This window comes from Pristiophorus japonicus, chromosome 10, assembly GCF_044704955.1.
Source record: "Pristiophorus japonicus isolate sPriJap1 chromosome 10, sPriJap1.hap1, whole genome shotgun sequence".
NCBI classification, from domain to species: Eukaryota; Metazoa; Chordata; class Chondrichthyes; family Pristiophoridae; genus Pristiophorus; species Pristiophorus japonicus.
Window position 1 is genome coordinate 140,059,113 of NC_091986.1, and position 16,559 is coordinate 140,075,671.

Below are 16,559 nucleotides of genomic sequence, written 5' to 3' on the forward strand. Positions count from 1 at the left end.
AAATTAAAAGTGGAGAAAAAACAAAACCAGTTTTAAAAAAAAATATTGAAATTGTGTTGTGTGTAATTCCTGACAGATCACTGGTCTTTTAAAGAAATGTTTCTCTCTTTATCTCTATAACTTTGTAATTAAAAGCTATAGAGATAAAGCTTTTAATTAAAAAGCTATAAAGACCCTTAACAAAAGGCAGGTACATTCGTCATTCCCAAGCCCCATAAGATATACAAGAGCAATATGGTTTCACATTGTCTTTCACTCTGAAGATAATCCTTCTCACTGACGACCTGGCGGTGAGAATGGGAAACCATGGCACAGACTATTAATATTTCAACTTATTAAACCTTTCTACTCCTGTACATTCCAACTTCCTTTCAAATTTTAGTTCTGATTTCCCTTCTCCATGACCAATAGGTAGGTCATCAGTCCCTATTATCCACCAAATAAAATACCATTTTCATAATTGTTTGGCAAACCATTGTTTTTAATTACAAAATGCAAAGACAGAAATATTAATTTGTATTGGTTGCCTTGTTTTTAAAAATAGTGCCTTATCAGATCCTCGGCATGTCAAATGGGTTACTTAGTCACTGTTTTCTCGGCAGTGATCCATCGTAGGTTTTTGGTCTGTATTCATATTGGGCCGAATCTTGCTGGAGTGAGGCATCTCGCACCGCCTGCTGTTGAGCGTTTTTCTGCAACCTTCAGCTCAAATTCTCTGTGCCATAACTTGCTGGAAATGTGAGCTAGTAATGGCGTGGTGAGGTCAACAGGCATCTGGGGCCTTATTGACTGATGGGACCATCAGTTTATTTCTTTAGCCAATGAGATTTAAGACTACATGGGAAATGAGATTGTACAATTTAAATTATTCGCATTCTGGGCTGGAGAAGCTTGGCATTATATTAACAATTAAAACGTTATTAATAGGGTACTTGCGCTCTTAATTACAAGACTTAACTTGCTGCGGTGGGTTTAATGCGCAATTACTGTGCAAATCCACCAAGTTTTTAAAAATATCGGGAGGGTTAAGGGTGAGATGCCGTTTGTGCAAAGCAAATGGTGGCCCGGCGTAAATCGACCAGCAATTTCTGAAGATTCGTAACTCACTAAGTATTGCTTAACTTGCTGGTCAATTTGTGTGTTGGTAACGGCGTATGTTGTTAACACTTCGTTATCTTTCTTGCAAAATCCAGCCCTTTAACCTTTTTAAACTAGCCTGTTTGGATTAGATCAGGATCCCTGGTTGAAAGTTTTTCCAACTTGCTATAAGCACCCATAAACTACTGAACAGTTTCTTTGAACCTGTAACCTAATGTGGATGTAAATCCAGAATTTTAAAAATAATTTTTACTCATTGTAATGCTTCTGGGTACAGAAATACTGTGTATTGTACAGCAGAGGGCACTATGTCACAGTTTGTAATCATGTAATGGCTTTCTGAAAAGTTTGCTGTTGATTAAGCAGAGTGTAAATAATAGCTGTCATTGGATACACACACCTGTTATTTCTTCCCAGAAATGTGTGGCTTCTACCTTGAGGTTTATCGGGGAGGAATTACATTTGTGAGGCTGTCTAAGGTCAAAATAGAACTTATTGGGCTGTATTTTCAGGGGATTTGTTACCAGTTTAGTGCCTGGGCTAAACGAGTCTCTCAACATTTTGCGCCCGGGTGGAACTTTCGGCAGTGGTTTTGCGGCAGCACTAAAACTTAGTGTCTACCCGATGTTTTCACCGTTTGGACGATGTCAATCGGTGTGCAATGCTGCGCTAGCGCCCCGGGCAAAACTTGAGGCAATATCGCCCGATTTACCGTCCACCCGGGAACCCGCCAGCAAAAAACAGTCAGATCCAGTGTGCACCCAGCGCTAACGGCGCCACTTTAAAAACTGAGCAAAAGTTCAGTCCATAAATGGATTGGGAGAAGAAGGCTGTTTTACACAGTGAAGTTTAATGTGAGTTTATAGTTAGTTTTAAAGGATATTTAAGGACATTTAAAAAAAAAAATGGGGGCTATACTATGTCAGCCATTATTCCTAGTTGCTATATCTATACGGCATCAAGCTGCAAGAAGGCTAATTGATGAGTATTTTGAACGTAATCAAAGAGGTCGCAGACATATGGGGAGGAGGCCTTACCCCCCACGAGTTTAGAGGGAATAGCGCTCATACCTGCAGTTCTCTGAGGCACAGTGCGTTAGAAGGCTGTGCTTCCGAAAAGAGGTAGTCACAGAGAAATGCCAGCTCATAAAGGCAGACCTACAGCCTACCAGCGGCAGCAGAACTGCACTGCCCATCAAGGTGAAGGTGACTGTGGCACTTGCCTTCTATGCCTCCAGCTCCTTTCAGGCATCAGCAGGGGACATATGTTCCATCTCGCAGCACGTTACAGATAGCTGCATCCACACTGTATGCATGCAGGATGGACTTCATAAACTTGCCAATGACCAAGGAGGCACAGAATATGAGGGCTGTAGACTTTGGACGATTTGCTGGCTTCCCCAAGTTTCAGGCTGCCATTGATTGTACGCACATCGCCCTGCGAGCACCTTTACTCAATCCAGAGGTTTACCGAAACTGAAAGGGATTCCACTCCCTGAAAGTACAGATCGTCTGCGACCATACTCAGCTCATCATGGCAGTCAATGCCCAATATCCATGGAGCATACATGATGCTTTCTTGCGTGAAAGCAGTGTCTCAGCCTTGTTTGAGCATGAACCACAAGGCCAGAGTTGAATGCTGGGGGACAAAGGTTACAGCCTCGCCACCTGGCTCATGACCTCTGCCTCCCCGCCCCCAGAACCCTCAGACAAGCCAAGCATCGCTATAATGAGAGCCATGCAGCCACACGCAACGTTGTTGAAAAGACAATTGGAGTGCTCAAGCAGCGCTTCCGATACCTGGACCACTCAGGCTGCCTGAAATACTCCCCTCAGCAGGGGTCCCAGTTCATTGTGGTATGTTGCAGGCTACACAACTTAGCCATCATGAGAGGACAGGAATTGCCAATGGGGATTGGAGGACCACCTCAGGAGGGGACGAAGAAGACAAACCTGGCGAGGAACCCAGTCCACCACCACCATCACAGGGGAGGCCTCGTGGAGCTTTCGCCATTGCAAAAGCTTTGCATCAGCAGCTCATAATTCAATGCTTTGCTTGACCTTTGCCTGGCCACTTTATCCCACCATGTTGACTATTCCTCTTATTCTGTAAATGAGACACTACACAGGAATGGTTACGGTGAACAAAAGAATTTACTAAACAAACTTCTTAAACATAATTTTGAAACTTAAATAAAATTTATAAAACATTAAACTTGAACACAATTTGCAAACTTTAAAAACTTTCATAAAACAACAACCCCTGCACCACACGTCTTTTACCACCGGCTCTTCCCCTCACCTTAATCCTCCTCCCTCACGTCATGACCCTACCCAAGGTTGTACCGAAAGTTGGTGCAGCAAGGCGGCCAGAGTCCTGCTGTATTTGGGGGAAGAGACAATGGAGACGCCTCGTGTGGGTCCACTGGAGAAGCTCTTGGTATGGAAGGCTCAGCTTCTAACTGGCAAGCCTCTTGCTCTGCGTTGCCACTCACAGGTGATGAGAGTCTGGGTGTGACACTGGGGACAGCAGTGTCACTGATGGAGGCCATCAGTAGTGCGTGGGCATTGACGGCCTCGCAGGTTTTGCGGCTCGCACGGACAGTCTGCGACCTGACCTCCGTGACGGTCACAGTGAGTGTCGCGAGGCTTGCGGCAATCCTACCGAATACCTCGAGGAGCTGTCAGGTGAGCTGGACGCTCTCCATGGACAGTCCCACCATGTCCAGTTGTGCGTCCGCTTGTCTGTTAGCAAACAGGCTTTGCCGACTCCCCCTCAGGAGAGACGGCATACGGTATTCAACCCCGGAAATACGTTGCTGCACGCCACAAGTATTTGGGGCCTCGGATGGCTCTAAGCCCGGGAATATTACATCCTTGGATGAAGTGTTGACCGGTGGAAAAAAAATGTGTCTAGTGCATCGGACCCCTGATCCCCTCCCCCACCCCCCCCACAGATGACATGACAGCCTGAGCTGGAGGTTTCTAGTGAAGGATTTTGCACCTGCGATTCCTCATCTGGAAGTGGAAAACAACAGACGAGTGGTTAGCAACTGGGGAAGGGGCAGGGTGACATGAGTACAGTCACATAGCACAGGCTAATTTAAAGGACCGCCGCTACTCCAGTAGATTTAGTCACAGACACTGCATGACATTGCCTCAACCTGACTCCACAGACACTACATTACGTTGCCCAAACCCAGCCCAGGGAGTGTGCAGGAGTTACCTTCACTATCCCTGAGGCATCGATCAGTCAAGCCGCACGCTCCTTGAGGTCTGTTAATGGCATGGTTCGGTGCGGACTGCCGACTGTCTGCCACTTCTCCCGGCGGTTGTGGGACTACTTTGCCTGCAAAGATGACAATGGGAATGGTTACCAGAGGGTCCATCTGCTCTTGTGGCACACACAAATAGCCACCAAAGCAATTATACCATACTGTGTGCATGTAATACAGTCCTCTGTTTAATGGCCCTGGAAGTTTCATGGTTGATGAAGACATCAAAGGCAGAAACATCTTTTATGATCTCGGAAAGCAATCTTAATAATGTGTGAAGATCATTCATGGCAAATAGGGTGCAACACTAAGCCTACCTATACTAAGATCATGAGAACAAATAGCATCAGATTTATAATTTAAGTAATGAAGGCATGCATCAATATAAATTGTACTTGCTCTAATGACCCTGCAATGATCATTAAACCTCTTCGGGCACTGTATGGAGGTCCTTCGGACAGTGTCAACAGAGGAGACCTCCTCAGCTATTCAGCTCCAAATTTTTCTAGAAACCGCTGGGAGGGGTCTACTTGCACCCCTCCTGTTCAGTTCTGCCCATCTTCGTTCTACTTCACTGACAAGGGCCACAAAAAATCTGCAAAAGGACATAGACAGACTAAGTGAGTGGGCAAAAATTTGTCAGATGGAGTATAATGTTGGAAAGTGTGAGGTCATGCACTTTGGCAGAAAAAAATCAAAGAGCAAGTTATTATTTAAATGGAGAGAGATTGCAAAGTGCTGCAGTACAGCGGGACCTGGTGGTACTAGTGCATCAAACACAAAAGGATAGTATGCAGGTACAGCAAGTGATCAGGAAGGCCAATGGAATCACACTCCATTCCCCCCCTCGCTCCGGCCCTCCCCCTCCCCATCTCGCTCTGTTTCCCCTACCCCCGCGCTCACTCCCTCCCCTCCTCCCTCCCTCCCTCCCTCCACCTTGCTCCGGTGCTCCCTCCCTTCCCCCCCCCCCCCCTCCCCGGCTTTGGCACTCCGTCCCTCCACCCCTGGCTCCGTCCCTCCTCTCCTTCGCTCCGTTCCTCTCCCATGCTCCAAGAGCCACCCCCCTCTCTGTCCCTTGCTCGCTCCATCCTTTTAGAATGTATCTTCAGGACATGGGTGAACGTCGCCCTTACTGTTGTTATTTCCGAATTCCTGGGAGATTATTGGGTTGCAAATCCCAATGTTTTGGAATTGTTAAAAAGGCCTAGATCCCAATCAAGTTGAGCATATCTTCATTTTGTGCTTGTTTTTTAAATCTAAAGTAAGGGCTGTCACAAAATCTACATTTACACATTGAAAATAGGTTTATTTTAAAATTATTTAATGGTTACAATATGTATTAATATTGCTCTAATACGTAACATTTATTTAACACTTCCTGATTGGGTAAATACACAATCTGTTTCACTGAATCTCTCATACTAGGAAGGTCCTAGTGAGTTGGTCACACTGCAGGTAAAGGTTACTCCGGCAGATAGGGAATGGGTGACCATCAGGCAGAGCAGTGGAACGAAGATAGTGCAGGGGTCCTCTGCGATCAACCCCTCCAAAACAGATACACCGCCTTAGGTGCTGTTGGGGGGAATGACTCATCAGGGAAGAGCAGCAGCAGCCAAGTTCATGGCACCATGGGTGGCTCTGCTGCACAGGAGGGCAGGAAGGAGAGTGGAAGAGCTAAAGTGGTAGGGAATTCTATTGTAAGAGGAATAGATAGGCTTTTCTGTGGCCGCAATTGAGACTCCAGGTTGGTGTGTTGCCTCCCTGGTGCAAGAGTCAAGGATGTCTCTGAGCGGCTGCAGGACATTTTGGAGGGGGAGGGTGAAGCAGCCAGTTGTCGTGGTGCATATAGGTACCAACGATATAGGTAAAATGCGGGATGAGGTCCTACAAGCTGAATTTCGGGAGCTAGGAGTTAAATTAAAAAGCAGGACCTCAAAAAGGTAGTAATCTCAGGATTGCTACCAGTGCCACGTGCTAGTCAGAGTAGGAATTGCAGGATAGCTAAGATGAATGCGTGGCTGGAGGAGTGGTGCAGGAGGGAGGGATTCAAATTCCTGGGACATTGGAACCGGTTATGGGGGAGGTGGGACCAGTAGAAATCGAACTTAAGTTTCTATAAGATCCCCTCTCATCCTTCTAAACTCCAGTGAATACAGGCCCAGTCGATCCAGTCTCTCCACATATGTCCGACCTGCCAGCCCAGGAATCAGTTTGGTGAACCTTCGCTGCACTCCCTCAATAGCAAGAATGTCCTTCCTCAGATTAGCAGACCAAAACTGAACACAATATTCCAGGTGAGGCCTCACCAAGGCCCTGTACAACTGCAGTAAGACCTCCCTGCTCCTATACTCAAATCCCCTAGCTTTGAAGGCCAACATACCATTTGCCTTCTTCACCGTCTGCTGCACCTGCATGCTAACTTTCAATGACTGATGTACCATGACACTCGGGTCTCGTTGCAGCCCCCCCCCCCCCCTCTTTTCCTAATCTGCCATTCAGATAATAATCTGCCTTTGTGTTTTTGCCACCAAAGTGGGTAACCTCACATTTATCCACATTATACTGCATCTGCCATGCATTTGCCCACTCACCTAACCTGTCCAAGTCACCCTGCAGCCTCTTAGCGTCCTCCTCAGAGCTTACACCGCCACCCAGCTTAGTGTCATCTGCAAACTTGGAGATATTACACTCAATTCTTTCATCTAAATCATTAATGTATATTGTAAATAGCTGGGGTCCCAGCACGGAGCCCTGCGGCACCCCATTAGTCACTGCCTGCCATTCTGAAAAGGACCCGTTTATCCTGACTCTCTGCTTCCTGTCTGCCAACCAGTTCTCTATCCACGTCAGTACATTACCCCCAATACCATGTGCTTTAATTTTGCACACCAATCTCTTGTGCGGGACCTTGTCAAAAGCCTTTTGAAAGTCCAAATACACCACATCCACTGGTTCTCCCTTGTCCACTCTACTAGTTACATCCTCAAAAAATTCTAGATTTGTCCAGCATGATTTCCCTTTCATAAATCCATGCTGACTTGGACCTATCCTGTCACTGCTTTCCAAATGCGCTGCTATTTCATCTTTAATAATTGATTCCAACATTTTCCCCACTACTGATGTTAGGCTAACCTGTCTATAATTACCATTTTCTCTTTCCCTCCTTTTTAAAAAAGTGGTGTAACATTAGCTACCCTCCAGTCCATAGGAACTGATCCAGAGTCGATAGACTGTTGGAAAATGATCACCAATGCATCCACTATCTCTAGGGCCACTTCCTTAATTACTCTGGGATGCAGACTATCAGGCCCTGGGGATAATGAAAAGTCAAAAGCTAAGCATGCTGGACTGGGAATAGTAATAGTCAGTGGAATCGGAAATTGTCTCGCCCAAATGAACTGGGCAGAAATGTTAGCTAAGCAGCCTGTTTGCCATACTCCACCTCACAGTCAACAAGCTCCCCACTGGCGTGGAATTGAACTACAGAACCAGTGGGAAGCTGTTCAGCCTTCTCAGCCTCCAGGCCAGGTCCAAGACCACCCCAACCTCTGTTGGCGAGCTACAGTACGTGGACGATCTGTGCACATTAAGAGGCTGAACTCCAGGATATAGTCAACATATTTACTGAGGCGTACTAAAGCATGGGCCTTACGCTAAACATCCATAAGAGAAAGGTCCTCCGCCAGCCTGTCCTCGCCGCACAGCACTGGCCCCCCAGTCATCAAGATCCACGGCACAGCCCTTGGGAGCCTCTTATCAACAAAAGCAGACATTGATGAGGAGATTCAACACCGCCTCCAGTGCGCCAGTGCAGCCTTCAGCCGCCTGAGGAAAGGAGTTTTTGAAGACCAGGCCCTCAAATTTACCACCATGCTCATGGTCTACAGGGCTGTAGTAATACCCGCTCTCCTGTATGGCTCAGAGACATGGACCATGTCATTATCATAGGCAGTCCCTCGGAATCAAGGAAGACTTGCTTCCACTCTTAACATGAGTTCTTAGGTGGCTGAACAGTCCAATACGAGAGCCACAGACTCTGTCACAGGTGGGACAGATAGTCGTTGAGGGAAGGGGTCAATGGGACTGGTTTGCCGCACGCTCTTTCCGCTGTCTGCGCTTGATTTCTGCATGCTCTCGGCATTGAGACTCAAGGTGCTCAGCGCCCTCTCTGATGCACTTCCTCCACTTCGGGCGGTCTTGGGCCTAGGACTCCCAGGTGTCAGTGGGGATGTTGCACTTTATCAGGGAGGCTTTGAGGGTGTCCTTGTAGCGTTTCTGCTGCCCACCTTTGGCTCGTTTGCCATGAAGGAGCTCCGAGTAGAGCACTTGCTTTGGGAGTCTCGTGTCTGGCATGCGGACTACGTGGCCTGCCCAGCGGAGCCGATCGAGTGTGGTCAGTGCTTCAATGCTGGGGATGTTAGCCTGAATGAGGACGCTGATGTTGGTGTGTCTGTCCTCCCAGCGGATTTGTAGGATCTTGCGGAGACATCATTGGTGATATTTCTCCAGCTACCTGAAATGTCTACTGTTCATGGTCCATGTCTCTGAGCCATACAGGGGGGCAGGTATTACTACAGCCCTGTAGACCATGAGCTTGGTGGCAGTTTTGAGGGCCTGGTCTTCAAACACTCTTCCTCAGGCGACCGAAGGCTGCACTGGCGCATTGGAGGCGGTGCTGGATCTCGTCATCGATGCTTGCTCTTGTTGATAGGAGGCTCCCGAAATATGGGAAGTAGTCCACTGTGTCCAGGGACGCACCGTGGATCTTGATGACTGGGGGGCAGTGCAGCATGTACAGTACACACCTCAAGTCGCTGGAGAAATATCCAGACGCACCAACATTAGTGTCCTCGACCAGGCCAACATCCCCAGCATTGAAGCACTGACCACACTTGATCAGCTCCGCTGGGCAGGCCACATTGTCCGCATGCCAGACACGAGACTCCCAAAGAAAGCGCTCTACTCGGAACTCCTTCATGGGAAACGAGCCAAAGGTGGACAGAGGAAACGTTACAAGGACACCCTCAAAGCCTCCCTGATAAAGTGCGGCATCCACACTGACACCTGGGAGTCCCTGGCCAAAGACCGCCCTAAGTGGAGGAGGTGCATCGGGAGGGTGCTGAGCGCCTCGAGTTTCATCGCCGAATGCATGCAGAAAACAAGTGCAGGCAGCGGAAGGAACGTGCGGCAAACCTGTCCCACCCTTCTTTACCCTCAACGACTGTCTGTCACACCTGTTGCAGAGACTGTGGCTCTCGTATTGGACTGATCAGCCACCTAAGGGGCCCAAGTTTCCACAGGATAAAAAACGGGCGCCCCTCCGAGCTGGGCGCCCATTTTTCGCGCCTAAAACGGCGCCAGAAAAAAAACACGCTATTCTCGAGCGCTTTGCAGCTCCTTGTCTGTTTGGCGCGGCACCCAGGGGGGCGGAGCCTACACTCGCGCCGATTTTGTAAGTGGGAGGGGGCGGGTACTATTTAAATTAGTTTTTTTCCTGCCGGCAACGCTGCGCGTGCACATTGGAGCGTTCGCACATGTTCAGTGTGAAAAAAAACATTGGCAATGGCCATTTTTGTAGTTCTTTGTAGCTGTTTAATTTTTGAACATTTTTTAATAAAATCACATTGCCATCAGCACATCAGCACTGAGGCTTCCCTTCTCACTGTCTCCTTCCCCTCCCTCCCCTCCGCGGCAACAAACGGCTGTCTCCTTCCCCTCCCTCCCCTCCACAACAACAAACCGCTTTCTCCTCCTCCCCCCCCCCCCCCCCCCCCCCCCTCAGCGGCACGAACGGCTGCAGAATTCTCCCTGGCTGAAGCACTTTCACACAGGTAGAAAGATGATTTATTTAATCTTTTCTTGGCTTATAAATGTTTATTCAGGTTGGATTTATTTGTAGAAGTATAAATAAGGATTTATTGTAGAATTTAATGAGTTCCTTTCCCCCCCCACCTCCCCTCCCCCCCCACCTCGTTCTGGACGCCTAATTTGTAACCTGCGCCTGATTTTCTAATGTGTAGAACAGGTTTTTTCAGTTCTACAAAAATCTTCACTGGCTCCATTCTACTTTAGTTTGGAGTACGTTTTCACTGTGGAAACTTTCAAATCAGGCGTCAGTGGCAGGACACGCCCCCTTTTGAAGAAAAAATTCTGTTCCAAAGTAGAACTGTTCTACCTGACTAGAACTGCAGAAAAAAAAATGTGGAGAATTGCGATTTCTAAGATAGTCCGTTCTCCACCAATTGCTCCTAAAAATCAGGCACAAATCATGTGGAAACTTGGGCCCAAGGACTCATTCTAAGAGTGGAAGCAAGTCTTCCTCGATTCCAAGAGACTGCCGATAATGATGATGATTGCTAATCAGCAATGGGAATTCTTCAAATGAGATCCATGGGGTACAAAAAACATATACATACAAGGCTGAAATGGATAGGGTTCTGGAATAATGTGATTAAATGTAATTGAAACTTAAAAGGGAGGCATATAATAAATTTGAGTCTAACCATAGTAATAGAAACATAGAAAATAGGTGCAGGAATAGGCCATTCGGCCCTTCTAGCCTGCACCGCCATTCAATGAGTTCATGGCTGAACATTCAACTTCAGTACCCCATTCCTGCTTTCTCGCCATACCCTTTGATCCCCCTAGTAGTAAGGACCTCATCTAACTCCTTTTTGAATATATTTAGTGATGATAAATATAGAAAGTGTCAGTGAGGTGAAAAAGGAGGTTACAAGGGATAAAGGGAATATGAAAAAAAGACCAGATAATATAAAAGTAAATAGTAAGGGCCTTTATAAGCATATTAAAATAGAGATCGTAGGACTACTCAGGGATGTAGACAGGAGTCTAATTGTGAAGGATGAAGATATCGCGGAGATAAAGGTATGACAGATATGCAATATTTTCCAAATTATGCTGAAATTGAGAATGAGTGTACGACAGGAGGATATTATCCGAGATATTGGTAGAAAAGAAATTGAATCTGAAAAAAAGTAGAATTCAAAATTAATGTCACTGAACCCTGATGGAATGCACCCTAGGCTATTGAAAAAAGTCAGAGTTGAGATAACCGAGTCCTTGGCTGCAATTTTTCAATCCTCCTTAAATATGCATATTCTTTTGTGCTACTGGAGAGTAGCCATTATAGCTGCCTTTTTCAAAAAAAAGGATAAACCGGGTAACTATAGATTGCAGAGAGATAAGGATTTCTTACTTTACACAAGAGGGTTGTTGGAGTCTCAAATGCGTTGCCACAGGGAGTGTTTATTGTGTCTTTTAAGGGAAAATTGAATAAAGATTTGAAGCCGAGGAAGATGTAGAGAGAACAGGGCAGTGGGATTAGTTTTGGATTGCTCCAGTTAAGAACTAGTGCCTATAAGATGAGCCAAATAGCTGCCTCTTGTGCTATGGCTGTAGTATATAGTATGGTACATTAGTAGTTATGTTTTGAATGGCAGAAAGCTGGGTGATGTGGAAGAGCTGAGGAATTTTGTGGTTCAGGTTCGTCCACAACCATAAAAGCCGCATCTTAAGTTGATACGGCTGTGATTTGATAGAGTTGTTTAAAGTTATGAAGGAATGCGACAGTTGGTAGAAACGGACTGTTTCCAGTAATTGAGCGATTTAGAATGATGGGGCATAGATATCATTAAATACAAGAGCTTCAGGACAGAGAGCAAGAGATACTTTTTTTTTTAAACACAAAGTTGTGAAGCTGTGCAATGCACTTCATTAGTGATTGATTGAAGCAGAGACCATATCAAGATTTAATAAATTATATAGGTAGCCAAAAGAAAGAGGAAAATGGATATAGGAACTGCGTTGGCACAGGGAATATGATTGCTGCTGATGTGGAAGATAAGCACCAAAACAGACTGTTTGGACTGAATGGTCTGTTTCCATGTTGTAGTTTCTATGTAACTTTAGCTAAGGTGGCTGTGCTAAAATTATTATTCAGTAATAGTTAAATTGAAAGATACAGCATTAATTTATGTTGAAAATAAGTTCCTCAGATCTTCATGCCGACGGTGAGTGGGGGTGGGGGAGTTGATGCTGCGGCTGTGGGAGAGACATCTTGATTCTTTGATGGGATGAGGTGGAAATATTCAAATTCTTGACCATACTTGGCTTTGTCCCAAATAAGCATATTGAATTAAGTTACAGATGATACTCGGCAATTTAAAGTGAAACTATCTGTAAATCTAAGGATGTTGTGTGATATTTGTCCAGCAGGAGCTGAGGTCAGAAGGTTAGGATTTTAATGCTGTTAGTGAAAGCCTGATTCAGTTGAAAAAAAACTGCAGAATTTTTGAAAAAATGAAAAGATTAAATGATCTCCTAATGACTCAGCAAATGTATCCACTGAGTAGCTTAGCTTTACTGACCAGTGAGGTCCCATATTTGATCTCTGGTCTGTGCTGATCTTGCCCACAGCAACCATTGACTTTACAACCCTTGTGTTAAGGGATAATCGGCCAGAATTCCTGCTCCTGAATGCTACTCAGTGACACTTGCCAAAAGTCCGATGATGACTGAGTCAAGCTTGGCTGTGATGCCCCTGTGATTTGAATAGCACTCATTGTTGAGGCTTACACAGGAATAGTGGGTATTTGCATGTGGTACCAGAAGGTAACTAGTTCCTGTGGAACTATTAAACATCACTGAGTCACTGTCTTCTGGACATGAAGGAAGGAAATAGTTAATCATTGGTGAGATGATGTAATGAAGGTTGAACACATTCCCATGGGAACCTGTTCAACCTACGCCACCTCCAAGCTAGATCCAAGGTCATCCATCCTCTGTCATCGAACTACAGTACGCGAATGATGCTTGCGTCTGCGCTCACTCGGAGACCGAACTCCTAGCCATCGTCAACACCTTCACCGAGGTGTATGAAAGCATGGGCCTTACGCTAAACATCCGTAAGACAAAGGTCCTCCACCAACCTGACCCCACCACACAGCACTGACCCCTGTCATCAAAATCCATGGCGCGGCCTTGGTCAATGTGGACCATTTTTCATACCTCGGGGAGCCTACTATCAGCAAAGGCAGACATCGATGACGAGTCCAACGCCACCTCCAGTGTGCCAGCGCAGCCTTCGGTCACCTGAGGAAGAGAGTGTTTGAAGACCAGGACCTCAAATCTGGCACCAAGCTTATGGTCTACAGGGCGGTAGTGATACCCGCCCTCCTATATGGTTCAGAGACGTGGACCATATACAGCAGACATCTCAAAGCGCTGGAGAAGTACCACCAGTGCTGCCTTCACAAGATCCTGCAAATCCACTCGGAGGATAGACGCACCAACATCAATGTCTCGCTCAGGCCAGCATCGAAGCACTGACCACGCTCAACCAGCTCCGTTGGGCGGGCCACATTGTCCGTACAAGACTTCCTAAGCAAGCAGTCTACTCGGAACTCCGACAGGGCCAGGTGGGCAGAGGAAACATTTCAAGGACACACTCAAAGCCTCCTTGATAAAGTGCAACATCCCCACCAGCACCTGGGAATCCCTGGCCCAAGGCCGCCCAAAGAGGAGGAAGAGCATCCGGGAGGGCGCTGAGCACCTCGAGTCTCGTCGCCGAGAGTATGCAGAATTCAAGCGCAGACAGCGGAAGGAGCGTGCGGCAAACCAGGCTCCCCACCCACTCTTTCCTTCAACCACTGTCTGTCCCACCTGTGACAAAGACTGTAATTCCCGTATTGGACTGTACAGTTACCTGAGAACTCACTTCAGGAGTAGAAGCAAGTCTTCCTTGATTTCGAAGGACTGCCCATGATGATGATGGATGATGATGTAATGATTTTTTTTTTAAGTTCATGGTATTGTCTTGTAAAGCCCAACATTTATTTCAAGATAACTTCATGTCCTATTGGTACAGCAACTATGTTTTCTAACAAAATGTATTTGCTCTCTACTGAGCTTTTTAATATTGCAATCTTCAAAAGGGTGTGGTGTAAAGGTGATGTTTAGTGATGGGCAAGTTTTAACAGATTGAAGTGCATCATAATATGTGAGTGGAAGTGGCAATGAATTGCATCTTGCACATCTCTACATTGTTTCTCTTGTTTAAAAAAAAAAGTTTTTTTTTTAACCTTGTCCTGGTATATTCTAAATTTAATTATACTAACTTTTGCTGTAAGTATGTTGAACACGTTGGGTTTATGAACTGATATATTTCTTATCAGTTATACATTCACTTGCTTTGGAATGAAGCTGACAAGTTTGGACACGGACCATGTGCTTGTTGAATTTAGGTTGTTTTATGTCTCTTTAGTATCTTAAATGAGGTTGTGCAGTTTTGGAGAAGTATTTTATGAAGTTTAATCTTTTAATCACCTAATTACAATGCTGGCAACCATAGCTTCAACCGTCCAGGCCCTATGCTCTGGAATTCCCCCCCTCCTTCCCTTCGTCCCTCCACCCTCCTTAAAACCCCACCTCTTTAACCAAGCAATTGGTCACCCCTCCTGATGTTGCCTTTATTGACTCGGTGCCGATTTTTATCTGATTACACTTCCGTGAAGAGCCATGGGACATTTTCTATGTTAAAAGTGCCCTATTACCAGTGAGGTGACTATGCAAATAAATGCAAACCTCAAATGAGGAGGAGAAATGTCTCCTTGTATTTACACTGTACAGCCATCAGACGGCTCATCCCCTGAAGTCCCAAGGGATCCTATAATCATTTGGGAGCACAGGTATTTAAGGAGGCTTCACAGGTTGGAGAGGCACTCTGGAGACCTGCAATAAAAGATTACGGTCACACTTTACTTTGAGCTCACAGTGTTCAGTCTGACTCTTTCTCCGTACACAACAACTGGCGATGAGATACAGATAGCGAACCCAAAGATGCAGACAACAGTGGGCATCCTGGGGAAATTCTCGGAGGGAGATGATTGGGAAACTTTTGTGGAGCGACTCGAGCAATACTTCATGGCCAACGAGCTAAATGGGGAAGAGAGCGCTGCCAAACGAAAGGCGATCCTCCTCACCGTCTGTGGGGCACCAATGTATGGCCTCGTGAAGAATCTGCTCACTCCAGCGAAACCCACGGAGAAATCGTACGATTTGTGCACACTGGTCCGAGAACATTTGAACCCGAAGGAAAGCACTCTGATGGTGAGGTACCGGTTCTACACCTACAAAAGGTCTGAAGGCCAGGAAGTGTTGAGTTATGTCGCCGAGCTAAGACGCCTTGCAGGACATTGCGAATTTGAAGGACATTTGGAGCACGTGCTCAAAGACTTTTTCATCCTTGACATTGGCCACGAAACCATACTTCGCAAACTTTTGACTGTAGAGACACCAACCTTGAGTAAGGCCATAGCGATAGCCCAGGCGTTCATTGCCACCAGTGACAATACGAAGCAAATTTCTCAGCACACAAGTGCTGCTACAAGTACTGTGAACAAAGTGATGTTGTTTTTGAATCGTAATGTACAGGGCAGGTCACACATACCTGCAGCTACACATCCGCAGATGTCTCAGAGTCCACCATCAAGGGTGATGAATGCAAGGCCATTAACACCTTGTTGGCGCTGCGGGGGTGATCATCGTTTCCATTCATGCCGAATCAAAGAGTACGTTTGCAAGGGCTGTGGAACAATGGGACACCTCCAATGTGTGTGCAAGCGAGCTGCAAAGCCTGTTAAACCTGCAAACCACCAGGTTGCAGAGGAGGATCACGATGAACCAGAGCCTCAGATAGAAGAGGCAGAGGTACATGGGGTGCACACATTCACCACGAATTATCCCCCGATAATGCTGAATGTTGAACTAAATGGACTCCCGGTGTCAATGGCGCTGGACACGGGCGCGAGCCAGTCCATCATGGGCAAAAAGACTTTCGAAAGGTTGTGGTACAACAAGGACTCAAGACCAGTCTTAACTCCATTTTGCACGAAACTAAGAACTTACACTAACGAACTGATTCCTGTAATCGGCATTGCTACCGTAAAGGTCTCCTACGATTGAGCGGTTCACAAGCTGCCACTCTGGGTGGTACTGGGCGATGGTCCCACGCTGCTCGGCAGGAGCTGGCTGGGAAAGATACGCTGGAACTGGGACGACGTCCGAGCGCTATTGCCCGCTGACGAAACTTCGTGTGCCCAAGTCTTAAACAAATTTCCTTCGCTGTTCGAACCAGGCATCGGGAAATTCCATGGAGCAAAAGTGCAGA

The 16,559-nt window shown here is 46.4% G+C and overlaps 1 protein-coding gene across 1 annotated transcript in view; it reads left to right on the forward strand.

The window, feature by feature from the left end:
- LOC139275109 (LIM and senescent cell antigen-like-containing domain protein 1) overlaps positions 1-16,559 on the forward strand; it is a 207,668-nt gene that overhangs the window by 76,556 nt on the left and 114,553 nt on the right. The window lies entirely within an intron of this gene.